This window comes from Culex quinquefasciatus, chromosome 1, assembly GCF_015732765.1.
Source record: "Culex quinquefasciatus strain JHB chromosome 1, VPISU_Cqui_1.0_pri_paternal, whole genome shotgun sequence".
NCBI classification, from domain to species: Eukaryota; Metazoa; Arthropoda; class Insecta; order Diptera; family Culicidae; genus Culex; species Culex quinquefasciatus.
The window spans coordinates 81407437-81421517 of NC_051861.1; the positions used below are offsets into that span (position 1 = coordinate 81407437).

The following is a 14081-nucleotide window of genomic DNA, read 5'->3' on the forward strand; positions in this document are numbered from 1 at the left end:
TTTAACAATTTAACAATTTAACAGTTTAACAATTTAACAATTTAACAATTTAACAGTTTAACAATTTAACAATTTAAAATTTAACAATTTAACAATTTAACAATTTAACAGTTTAACAATTTAACAATTTAACAGTTTAACAATTTAACAATTTAACAATTTAACAATTTAACAATTTAACAATTTAACAATTTAACAATTTAACAATTTAACAATTTAATAATTTAAAATTTAACAATTTAACAATTTAACAGTTTAACAATTTAACAATTTAAAATTTAACAATTTAACAATTCAACAATTTAACAATTTAACAGTTTAACAGTTTAACAGTTTAACAGTTTAACAGTTTAACAGTTTAACAGTTTAACAATTTAACAATTTAACAATTTAACAGTTTAACAATTTAAAAATTTAACAATTTAACAGTTTAACAGTTTAACAATTTAACAGTTTAACAGTTTAACAGTTTAACAGTTTAACAGTTTAACAATTTAACAGTTTAACAATTTAACAATTTAACAATTTAACAATCTAACAGTTTAACAGTTTAACAATTTAACAGTTTAAAAATTTAACAATTTAACAATTTAACAGTTTAACAATTTAACAGTTTAACAATTTAACAGTTTAACAATTTAACAGTTTAACAATTTAACAATTTAACAATTTAACAATTTAACAGTTTAACAGTTTAACAATTTAACAATTTAACAATTTAACAATTTAACAATTTAACAATTTAACAGTTTAACAATTTAACAATTTAACAATTTAACAATTTAACAATTTAACAATTTAACAGTTTAACAATTTAACAATTTAACAATTTAACAGTTTAACAATTTAACAGTTCAACAATTTAACAATTTAACAATTTAACAATTTAACAATTTAACAATTTAACAATTTAACAATTTAACAATTTAACAATTTAACAATTTAACAATTTAACAATTTAACAATTTAACAATTTAACAATTTAAAAATTTAACAATTTAACAATTTAACAATTTAACAATCTAACAATTTAACAATTTAACAATTTGACAACTTGACAATTAATTTTTTTTTGACAAATTTAACAACCTTACAATTTACCAATTTATAATTTGACAACTGAACATTTCTAAAAGTAACAAACTAACAACTTTACTAGCCTTAACCTGTTTAAAAATGGGTCAGCTTTCCAGTTTGATATTTATGTTAGTGTTTTGCTTATTTTACATATTTCTCTCGTCGTCCTGATTGAGAGCAGCAGCAGCAGTTTAGTGCAACTCTCCTAAAAACCGGTCTCAGCCCGCTTACAATCTCTAAAACCCTCGAACTCAACGACACGATTCTGCGGTGTCAGCTGTACTCTGCTTGTTAGTATGGTATAGTTGCAGCCGAGACCAACCGCAATTTTTGTTTTCGTTTTGCTACTGATAAGAATGAACCGTTAAAAAGGGTGACTTTGTACAAAACTAATTTTAAAATATTGTCAACCAGAAATTCAAATTTAACGTTGACTTACTGTAGTCCAAACAAATTTGACTCCCATTACAAAACCAGACAAACACACTTTCGCTTCCAAAATTCTTTCAAGTATGTGTAAACAAAAGTATTTCAATTGAAATGTTTTGTGTTTCTTCGTCTCTAAATATCAAGCATGAATATGTGTCCGGCTAAAAATTGATGACAATCAGCCATGTGGACGTTGTCACACCGGCTAATAGGCGGCAAGTGTTACCTTTTTTGTCGGGCCGATATCGCCGTGACAGTTTTATGACTTGTACGATTGCTTTTTAAACGATGGACGGTGTTGGGCCTGATAGGAATGACAATTCCTCCGGTTTGCGGACCAGTTCGCGGCGGTTTTGGTTAGAGTCAGAGGGAGTGATTGATGCGGGTTTGCGTGTGTTGAGGAATTGATTAAACGGTTTTAAATTGAAATCTAGTTGTCTAGTTGTTTTATGGTAAGCATTATGACTTGTTTGTTTTTAAAAAGTAAAATGCTGTAAGAAATGCTTGAACTGGGTTTTTTCAATGCCGAAAATAAAAACATGCAAAAATACTTTGAATATTTTGTTTATCAAAAAGGAATAAAACAAGTGTTTAATTCTCAACCAAAACAGTGTAAAATATAAAAAGAGCAAATTGAGTATATACGGAGCTAATTGCACTCGAGAATGGCATTTGAGAAGGGCATAAGTTATTTTAAATTTTCTATTTAATTTTTTGAAAAGCCAAAATAGCCATCTAATTTTGGCAGCTGTCCATTAGGGTGTCCAGAATATGGGACTTTTTCTCAAAACCTCGCTCCACAAGCTGAATATTGTTCCTTAAGCTATTTTAGGACTCTGGGCCAAATATGAGCAAAATTGGTCAACATTTACCCATTGATACTCAAAGGTGAAGTTTGTATGGGAAAATCGAAAAAATGTATGGAAAATGCAGTTTTCTTACGGTTTGGTCTACAGGGTGCGCTACTCTCATCCCAATATTCCCAAAAGTGAGATTCTCATTGAGAATTTAATGCTCTACAACACAGTCCTTAAAAGTTATCAGCGATTAAAAAAAAAGTCATTTATGTATAAAAATTATTTTTTCTCTACCAACTTCGCTCAAAATTTGCACATATGCTTAAAATAACCCTACTGTCAAAACATAGATTTTACATCAATATGCAAAAATCGGTATCTTCTAATCTAATCTAATCTAATCAGACCCTAGCGCAGCCAATCTTTCGAAGGGATCCTGGAGAGTGCCTTAGGTTAGATGACGCCTAGCACTCTTCTTGTCATTTATTAACATTTGTAGTGCGCCATTGCATTGAAATGCATTGAGACATCACAAGCGTTAAAGCGGCCAGGCCTACTGCGTAAAGCCGTATCGCAGAGATGACTCGTAATTGGGTTGAGTTTGAGCACTGAGTGTTCGAACAACAACACAATTCTGAATTGACAGGGGAGAGTGAAGCGTGGGGACACACCACCATACGCTCCGAGATTTGGTTATATTCGTTGGGAGCACCATGCTAAGAAGGTTTGGTACTCCAGGACTCTCTGGGATGGGACATTGTATTTCCACGAATTCCCTGGACACTATTTGCCGAGGTTACAGCGCCACAACTCGCTCTCTGTAACAGTATTCCTAATTCCCGTCCTAGCTCACCAAGTCGTCATGGCCTAGTGGTTAGCATTTTTGCTTACCAATCCAAATGACGGAGGATCGAACCCCGCCTCGAGCGACTTTGATTTTTCGTTCATATTCACCATTTCAAATTTATGTGTTCTTAACTTTCTCGTTGGGAGCAGATGGGCATCGAACCCAGAACCATTCGCTTACAAAGCGAACACCGTAACCAGTCAGCCACGGCCGCTCCCTATGCAAAAATCGGTATCTTCTGAAGGAATTTTCTTATCGATTCGGTGTCTTTGGCAAAGTTTATTTAATATTACGCCTTTTTTAAATGTTATGCTTGATTAATTATTTTAAACACATTTTTCGAATAAATCAGAAAATTTCGCAAATGTTTCATGATAAATATTATAAATTGAACCATTAGTTGCCGAGATATCAGCATCAGCAAATGTGGTGGGGCTGTTTGGGACACTTAGAACACTATAATTTTCCTGTTTGTTTTTTTCTTTATATTTCAGCAACAAGAGGCTGATTGAAAAATTATTATGTATTATTTTTTCTGTATGATTTTTTATTTATCTCTAAAACAGCTTGTTTTTTTTTAAATCACAAGACCGTTGCAAATATTTTTCCCCTCCCCCCGCCCCTTCAAAATTGGTCTGAAAAATCAGGGTGCTAAAAAATGTTTTCCAAAAAACTTCAAAATTTCTATGAAAATAGAAGTCTAATCCACTGAGAACAATCTAAAATGATTTTTTTTTGCATTGGTAATCATATTTAGCATTTTTGGGCTGGTTTTAAAATATTTTGATTTTTTTTATAAAATTCCAATGTACAGCACCGCAAAAAAAATATTTTTAGCATTTTTTTTTGTTTTTGTCAATACTTAGATATTTTGGAAACTAATGATGGCAAAACAACTGGACAGGTGTAAAATTAATTTTAAAACACCTTTTTCATTAAAATGTTGAAAACATGGCTCGTAATTTCAATTTTTATACATGAGCAATTCCATGTCAAATAGGGAATCGCTTGTACCCAACCCTCTCCGATTTCAATGAAACTTTGTAGACATATTATCCTAGGCATATATAAGCCATTTTTGTGTATATGGAGCAAGTTACACACTATAATGACATTAGAGAAAAGCGTAAGTGTTTTAAATATTTATGTATTTCGTAAGCTAATTTACTATCTAGGTACTACACTGAAAAAATATTATGTTTTCAGTTATGAGCTGTCATGTACACAGCTAAAAAAGTAGTAATCCAGCTGCGTGTAAAAGGCCTGGGTGTAAAATAAACTTTGCATTATTTTATGAAATTCTGTGTAGTATTACACCCTGCAATATGTAGCCCATCAGTATGGGATACCTACTTAACCGAAATGTCAAGCTCATATATGCGTTTATCCTTACAGCTTTTCATCGGTCTGATGGCCGAGTGGGCTAAGGCGCCAGTCCTTACTGTTGGTGCTGGGTTTGAATCCCGTCGGTTGCAACTTTTTTTTGTGTTTGCAAAAATTGTACATGCAGTATGTAATATTAAGTGTTTATTTTGACGAAGGTGATGTGCATGCTTTTGCATGCGATTTTACCATCGGATTTTTTGCTGTGTAGAAATTGTGAAAAACCATCATAAAACCTATTTTTTCAACATTTTTATTTTTAAAACCGCTGTAACTTCACAAGGATTGGACTTAGGACAATGGTCAATATGGAGACTATATGGACCGACGATTTTTGTATTTTTTTAGGTGACTTGCTCCATCCTGCATTTTTCGTGAGTCTTTTTGTTACATATTAGGCTATTTTCACAAAAATTTTGAACGAAAAAAAATCGTGGGCTCACCTTCAAATTTGACTTTTAAACATAAAAATCAAAAAATCTCATAAAAGCGGAGTGTTTTTTTCTTTCAGTGTATTTTTTTTCGGAAAGCCCGTCACATTTCCTACAAGTTTGTCTTTGGCCACTTTTTGATACGATGCAACGGCTTCGAGATACAGCAATATTTAAATTACGAAATACAAAAATATTTAAAACACAAATGTCATTATCGAGTTTTTTTTTTAAAAAGATTCAAAATTTTGAAATACTCAAATTTCATAAAATACCGTATGTTCTCGAAAACACTTAAATTTTTATAATTCGCAATATGGGTATCAAACGATTCGAAATTTTGAATGCATTTTCACTGTTTTAGAGTGTTTTGAGTGAAATACTAAAATTTTCGCAGAATACCGTATTTCCTCGAAAATACTCAAATTTTGATAATTCGCAATATGGGTATCAAACGAGTCGGAATTTTGCATTCATTTTCATCGTATTATAGGTTTTTGAATGAAATACTCAAATTTTCATAAAATACCGTTTTTTTGCCTTTCTTACTAAAGAAAGGTATAGGGTTTGCTTTTGGCTCCGACGCCAAATCCATCTCCGTTCCCAAATCATTTCTCGAGCAATATTCATTCGAAAAATCTGCAAAAAATCATGGACGATCGATTTTTGACGCCCGATCGATTGACAATGACAGAATTGGTTTATCTTCAATATCCGAATTCTGGCGCTTAATTTACTGTAGAGCACGCGTGACGTCCGTGTGTGGTAAAAAAGTGCTCAATTTTGTGGTAGGGGGTTTCTCAGAGCCCACATTATGGATTTAAGCTCTCTTGGGCGCATTTGAAAGGGGATGTGCTGAAGCTGAACCAGTTCCATACCAAATTTGAATTTATCCATTTTTAAGGGAACTCGGAGTGTGTTTTCACCTGATCAGGTGGTTTTCAAATGAAAATTCGGTAGAAAATTGAAGTATTGAAATCGTATATTTATCCAAAAATTGCATTTTTCGAGCCCTACATCCTCCCAAATTTTCATCCATGTCGGTAATGTGGTTCTTGATTTACAGCTTGAGGACTAATTCACTGTGAGGGAAAAGCCCTAAAAAGGTAAAGCCAACTTTCACCGAATGCCAAAACTATTCCTTTGGCATTTTATCTATTTTTTTCTCCATATCATAATCTAGACGATAATCGAGGTTCTGAAACAAATTTGACCTCATTCGGATTTACCGTTCAGATTTTAGAAAATTTCCATTTTTGCCTTTCTTACTAAAGAAAGGTATAGGGTTTGCTTTTGGCTCTGACGCCAAATCCAGCTTCGTTCCCAAATCATTTCTCGAGAAATATTCATTCGAAAAATCTGCAAAAAATCATGGATGATCGATTTTCGTCGCCTCGTCGACAAGTTGTCAAGTTGAGCTTCACATGCAGACGCGAGCAATGCTGGCGCGTGATGCTGGCGCGTATAGAGTTTTGATACTATATTACCCCCTTTTAGTGCAAGTTGCTTTATCGATTGCTCGTTCATCACACATCGCCTTTCATGATTATCTATGCTAAGCTTCAGTGAACGCATACTAGACGCAAGCTGCTATCCGTTCTAAAGCCCTATGCTCATTCTTTTGCCTTTCTTTTTTGTTTTGCTCATTCTCTGATCGATCTCTGAGTGAACGAATTTCTGGTGAGCGTCCAAGCTGCCCATGCGCCAGTGACAACGCACATCGCGGGTTTTGTTTTCTAGCTTCGGTACGAGTCTTTTTGTGTGTTAGTATTTTGGTTCATCGTATCGGCTCGTCGGCAATGAACCCAGTGTGCGTTTGTCGTAGTGAAGTCTCACCGAGCGCTCAGTCGCAGTATGCTTCCCAAACCCAAAAACGCCTAAATGCATACTACATCATTTTCTGGCTTGCTTATTGAAAGCTCACAATTTTGCCTGACGCCTAAATGACAGTTTAGTGAATTACAGTAGGCGTTTCAAAGCATTCAAGCACATTTATGCGGTTTAACGTAACATCGTTTACAACACAGCTAATTCTCGGGTGTGGAAAAACTTCCTGACAGTAATTATGTAACCACTTTAACGCTCTGGAGCAAGAAGGAATTATTTTGTTTTCTCGTTAATTCTTGATATTTTGAAAAGTGCAAAAACACTCAGAGAACAATTTAGCGATAGGCAGAAAACATTACGAACATCGCAAATTGTGAGCTAATTCTCTGCCTCACAAATAATTTGTTCTGATTTTAAAAATCGAAAATGCTTGTGTGCGAGCACAGCTTACACCCGGCCATGACAAATGAGGCAAAAACCAGTGCTTTTCAGTTTTATGAAAAAAATCATTCTTTATTTTACGATTTCTTTGAAAAAAAAAATCAACTGCCGTTATCTTCCTTTTGTAAGAAAGGCTCTATCTCACCCCAGGTTTTAAGTACTCAAATGATCATGATTTGCAATATGGGTTTCAAACGAATCGAAATTTTAAATGCATTTTCATCAAAAAAACTAAAACAGTTAAAATACATGCAAAATTTCAAATCGTTTGATAACCAGTATTATCGAGAAAATACGGCATTTTGTGTTAATTTTAGTATTTCATCCAAAAATTTCTAAAACAGTTGAAAAACATGCAAATTTCGAATCGTTCGATACCCATATTGCGAATTATGAAATTTGAGTATTTTGCAGAAAAACCCGTTTTTTTTATTTGAGTATTTCATTCAAAAAATTCTTAAATAGTGAAAATACATGCAAAATTTCGAATTGTTTGATATCCATGTTGCAAATAATAAAACTTTGTGATTTTTTTTATATTTATACTTTGAAACTTAATCAATAGTCAAAATACTTACTAACCAAAATTCCTTGCAAGAAAAACGAACAGAAAAAATAACCAAGCTTTTTTCCAGCTTGTAATTCAGTCAAATATCGGTCAGCCACATTAAAAACAGAAAAGCATGTCATAAAAATGCCTCAAGAATGAAAAAAATTGATTCAAATTATAAGTCTTAACGTTAGAAGGATAAGGGTAAGAATAAAAGAATGTTGAAAAAAAAGTTTTTCCTTTGATTTTTTTTGGAAACGTATTATTAAAAACAATTTAAATTTAAAGTCACGTTAATAAAATAAACAACAACTTTTTTAAATAGAAATAAAAATACCCTGTCTTTTCTAATTTTAGCTTGTATTAGGCTCGTCACCAAAATCTCCTCTAAACAACTTCAAAGTCAGCTGTTTGACCGTGAAGTGCCCGGCGTCGTCGTCGTCGTCTTCATCGTTACAGTGCACTACTGCAAGGTACACTTAATAAGTTTAAATTGATTTCAATTCGCCGCACGCTTGACAGCCATGCATGTAGGGTTCACAGCATAACCAGAGGAATGAGCCAAAGCCACGTTTAAAGTCTTCAAGTTCTAGAAAGGTATAACAGTCTGAAAGTAAGCCCGAATCAATTTTCAAACTCGCATGCCGTCCTCTGTATGCTAATCAAACTATCGAAAGGCAGCGAAATGAATGAATAAACAGCAGCTCATGATGGCGAGTGAGGATCGGGAGATTTTCTGGGTTGGAATTGTCTGGTCAGCCCTTAACATTCATGACATTTGACCTGCAGCTCGATTTGAATAGCAAACAGTCGGCGGGGAGAGTTCATCTTGAGGTTAAATCGATGAGCTTGAAAGGGAATATTTGGTTGAGTGTTTGAAATTAACACCGTTTTCTAACACAACTGATAACATCTGTTGAGTACGTACCTTAAATTGCAACACACGCTCGTTCAACAACCAAGTCAACAAGATCTTCGTCGAGCACTTCACCTGGTTTAGCAGTTATCTCTACTTCTTCACTTTTAATTTTTTTGCAAAATCTCACAACTACATAGAATCGACCAACCAAGCTATCTCTTCGTGAAGCTCACTTCAAACAAACTTTTCGGTTTTATTTATTTTCGCTATTTTCGATCTGTACTTCATCAAACACCACAAGAGATTCGTGATTTAGATTTCTTCCGCGCTTGGACTCGAACTCGTCTCGCCAGAGCACTTATTTCTTATGATTTGCAAAAATCTTCCGGGAGAATTCGCTACACCACTACCACCATCACCAGCTTTAAACGGCGCAGAAGAGGCTCACTAAAACATTCCACACGAAAGGGGCCAAGCCGCGCGGAGGTCCCAACTGTTGCACACGGCCTGGGCCAAGCCAGTACTGGTTTTTGGAGCTCTTGAAACCTGAAATGAAGAAGAAAAACAGGAGTTACTTCAATTGAAGCGTGGTTCATGGATGGACCCTCGATCTGCTTGCACGCAAACCTCAAGCAATTTCAGCGTCGAAAGAGAGTACAAGTAAAGAGTTGAGACTGACTTTGGGGTCTCTCCCTCGTGTGGTGGGAAAGTTGCCCCCACGCCGGCCGGTTGTTGAGGACCGGTTTCTGGGAGTTGGCGTTGCCAAAAAAAAGGAACAATTAAACTGGGTAGCGCGCAGGAAAAAAATGCAGTTTTGCGAAAGGTGATATTCATAAATCAATCGCTGGAAGCCTTACGAAAGGCGATCGACGTCGTTGAAAAGAAGCAAGTTTGCGTTTGCGAAAGGAAGTTGATGGATGTGTCCCAGAGCACGTGGTTTTCGTTATGAATGCTACTTGTGTTGCTGTTATCTAGGCGAAGTGATTCAGCGACGACTGTGAGTCGCGAAATGATGTAAGAGCAGTAACGCGAGACTCGCGCGACTAGTTGAGAATAGGTTTAATTGTGGTGCAAACTAGTGTTGCATTCAAACTGTTCTGACATAGTTGTTTATTCTACAAAAACATCACTGAAGTCACATTTAATCAGAAAATCAAAACCAAAACTTTTTAGCATGGTGCTCCCAACGATTAATTACTCAAACAAACAGGAACGTGAGCGGGGGATCCCCACGTTTAATCCTCTCCTGTAGTTTCAGAAATGTATTGCTGTTTGAACACTCGTGCTCAAACTCAATCCCATTCAACGAATCACCTTTGCGGTTAACTTTACGCAGTTGGGCTGGCCGCTTTAACGTTTATGTTGGTTCAATGCACGGGGCACTGCAAATGTTAATAATGACAAGAGGATACTAGGTGTTGATCAACCTTAAACATTTTCCAGGATGCCCTCGAAAGACTGGCTGCGATAGGTTTAGATTAGATTAGGTTGGATAATTTTATCGCTCTTCGATAACGAATATTGAATTCAGTAGCATCATCTGGGGTGAGATTGGGTCAAACAAAAATGCTGAAATACAGACTCAATCTCACCCCCCAGACCCAATGCTCGGTAATTTAATAACAATTTATGTTATCTTAACTATACTTATGGAGATCATATGTCTGCTCTACAACTTGGCAGAACATTCTTACACTCTGAAAAATAACCCTAAGTATTTTTTTACGTTTTCGCAAATCGACTTTACTTTTGTATTTTTTTTTTTTATTTGAGTAAAACTTTGTCCATGCCTTCCACATTGTAAAAGAAGCCATTTTGCATCATTCGCTTTTTTTCATACAGGTCTCCATACAATTTTGCGGGCTAGTCATACCTACTAAATGAGCATATGAATGTGTTTAAACCTGTATCTTGGGAATACATTTTCTCATCAATTCAATGTCTAGTTGTAGGTAAAAAAGTTATGCTCTAAAAAAATAACTAAATGAAATTTTTTAAATATTTTTTCGTACAAAACATAATTCAAAAAAAGTTGTTTTTATTTTTTCAGTTTAGGGATTGTGCATAAACCACGTGAGTAATTCTCCAACAAACCCGGAAATGGATTATACCTATATTTTTTGATTTGGCTCAAACTTTGTGGGGGCCTTCCTTATGCCCAAAGAAGTAATTTTGTGTCATTGATGCACCCATAAAAGTCTCCATACAACTTTGGCAGCTGTTCATACAAATTTTCTGTAACTTTTCAAGGAATTTTGTGATTGATTTGGTGTCTTCGGCAAAGTTGTAGGTATAGAGGAGAAAAGCAACTCGCGACAAAATGTTGAGGCTAGGAATTTTGACAGGTATGATTTTCATAAAGTATTCGCCTCCTTTTCTCTCCCACCGAAAAACTGAGGACAATGTAGCTGACAAACTAGGCCAAAATGTTAAAGTCACTCACAAAATGAACTTTGAGAGAGAGAGAGCAGAGAGAGAGAGAGAGAGAGAGAGAGAGAGAGAGAAAATCGTGACGTCACAAATGAACTCAAATGACACAAAGTTCATTTTGTGAGTAACTTTAACAGTTTGGCCTAGTTTGACAGCTACATTGTCCCCAGTTTTCTGTGGGAGAGAAAAGGATGCGAATACTTTATGAAAATCATACTTGTCAAAATTCCTAGCCTCAAAATTTTGTCGCGAGTTGCTTTTCTCCTCTATTGATGAGGACTATTAACAGTCTGGACCCGAAGCCTGATTTTTCTGTTACATTCTTATTGGAATTCCATATAAACTGTAACGGGAACTGCAGGCACCGGGTCCTGACTATTAAAAAATAGGTACACGGAAAAAAATGATTTTTTGTTAACTTTTTTTCACAATAAATCAATTTCCCAAAAAAAATAATCTCGAACTTAAATTTTTTTGATCACATTTTTTAATGTAAAATGGAATTTGCAATCGAAAAGTATTTAACTTTTTTATATTAGCTGCACCGTTTTCAAAATTCGAAGTTTAATTGTGTTCGATAAATTTCGGTTTTGTTAATAAATAGTGTCCTATCTTGAAAATATATTTTTGAAAAATTCAGAAAGTTTGTAATAATTTGGCGTAATATTGAATGTTTAGCCCTTTAGAAATGTTAGGCTTGATTCAAAAAAATTAAAAGTTATTTTTTTTAAGATCGGAAAATTTCACGAATATTACATTTTTTAACTTCAAAAATCGGACCATCAGTTGCTGAGTGTGAGGCTTGAGGCTTAAAAACTTCAATTTTCCTGTTTCTTTTTTTCTCTGTTATCTCAGCAATCAGAGGTTCAATCTTCAAAACAGCAAAAAAAATCCGAGTAAAATCGCATGTAAAAGCATGCATTTTTACATGCGATTTTACCATCGGATTTTTTGCTGTGAATGTCTCTTAGACAAAAAAAATCATAATTTGTCGGCAAAAGTTTGATCCATACTTCTGAATGGCTTAAACAATGCGGATTTCTGTCCCCTAAAAAATATATAAAAAAAATCAACAATAAAAAATGTGGATTTTGGAAACTTGAAAGTTTGTGAAAAAAAAAAAATTAAAAAATCATTGTTTCATGTACCTATTTTTTTCTGAAAAGTCCTCATCAATACCATCGTGGTTTTTCGCTAGAGCCACGTCGCTTCTCCTTGTTTTTCTTTTTTAATTTATGGGTTATTAAGAGTTAGTTACAAGTAAAAATATTTATATTTTAGATTTTTTCCTAGCGTCCATGTTCATCCCAGGCATCATTTTTCAAAATCTGAAAAAATACTGTTTGATTAAAATGTTTCGACTTTCAAAATTGGGCAACAAGTTTAGAACAGCCTTCAAACAGTGTTTTTCAATAAATGCCTTAATTTGTTAGAACTTTGTAATCAACCCTCAAACGTTACCTAATCCATAAGGTGGTTGATGCACTCCTCATATGTCTAAAGTAAAATAATCTTAAAAAGCAATATCCGTCATTCAAAAATAAAATAAAAAAAAGTGATTTACAGCTTTTCTCCGTGAGGAAAGCAAAATGTTCAAATAATTTTTAACACCAAACTTTATGCACTACTGTGGAAAATTTCAGTCGTTCAGTTTTAAAATTGATTGTAAATTTGTCATAATTTGCAGTTTGAATGTATTTTAATTTCTAATTATTAAATATAATTTTAAATTAATTTTATTCATCACATATAACAAAAGGATAAACATATAATCAATAAGCTAGTACAAATTTTATTTTATGTTCATGTCCCTTAGGTATGTTCGAGGTCAAAAAAGGGACAGACCATTTCAAATTTGATTTGAAACCCAAAATATTTTCAAAAATTCATCAATATGTTGCAATTGGCACTTTAACTATGGTGATGTATGAAGCATTTTGGGATATTTTTGCATAATTTCGAAAACCATGCTCAAAATTTGAATTTAAAGTTTTTTGTTATTTTCTGAAATTCTAAGGTTTCTAAGGTCAAAAATGTTATTGGACGTCTTCTTACATTGCAAAAACCGGAAGCCGCGAATTACGCGATTGTCCAATTAGATACATTAACATAAGAATCTCTCTTCTTCTCGATACAAGTCGTTATTCCCCTTTCGAGTTGCTTATTATCTAATAAGAAAATGAATGATGAAGATGATGAATGGAATGTTCCTCTCATCTTGAACTTCTTTTCATTACAGGTAAATCTTCTTCAAAGAAGTTATTTGAGGTGCTTCAAGATCTCTTGTTATACAAGCTAAGTTGATATCCACGCATTGAAATCACCTTTTGTATCGAATCGCTGTCGATTTGTCGACGCAGCAACCGGAAGCACGCCGAATTACGCGCCAAAACTCTCGCTCACTTGCAACGAAATTTCGTTCCACAAAACTATTCTGATGCCACGACTTCTAACAAAACACAACAACTTCACTTCTGAATCTTCTTCCCGTTCAACTTCTTCCTCAGGAAGATTCTTCTTTTTCCCCTTTTTTGTTTTACTTTTGTTTGATTGTGTTGATAATTGCCCTCGTGATATGCTGCTGCCAGCAGTAAAGAGATGCAACAACTATGTGCACACACACACACACACAAACCCGCACACGTGGATCCGTTAGTGACTGCGATTAACTAGCGCGCGACTACCGGTTTTACGCGTCCAAACGACGGCACGGCCAAACTGAGACTGAAAATGAAAAGCAAAGCAAACGGCGGAGAGCTGGAAATGTTACGCTACGTACGCTCTCAAACACATGCAAACATGGAGGTGCACTCACACAGAAAGGTACCCGTGAGTGTCAGTTTGTTTACAAAAAGTTCACCCTTACCAAAAATCATGACTTTTTGAGTTCCAAATCCCACTTTTCATACGATTTTTTGAGTTCAGGTACTACAACCATAAAAATGGTTATATGGGTTGAACTGAAAAATTCGTATGAAAAGTGGGATTTGGAACTCAAAAAATCATGATT

The 14081-nt window shown here is 34.5% G+C and overlaps 1 long non-coding RNA gene across 1 annotated transcript in view; it reads right to left on the reverse strand.

Moving 5' to 3' along the window:
- LOC119765489 overlaps positions 1-13855 on the reverse strand; it is a 39228-nt gene extending 25373 nt beyond the window's left edge. Inside the window, exons 1-2 of the long non-coding RNA XR_005276769.1 lie at positions 13396-13855; positions 8711-9187 (exon numbers count right to left, since the gene is read on the reverse strand). This is a non-coding gene — a long non-coding RNA (uncharacterized LOC119765489). The remainder of the gene's footprint in view (positions 1-8710; positions 9188-13395) is intronic.
- Between the last annotated feature and the right edge of the window lie 226 nt (positions 13856-14081).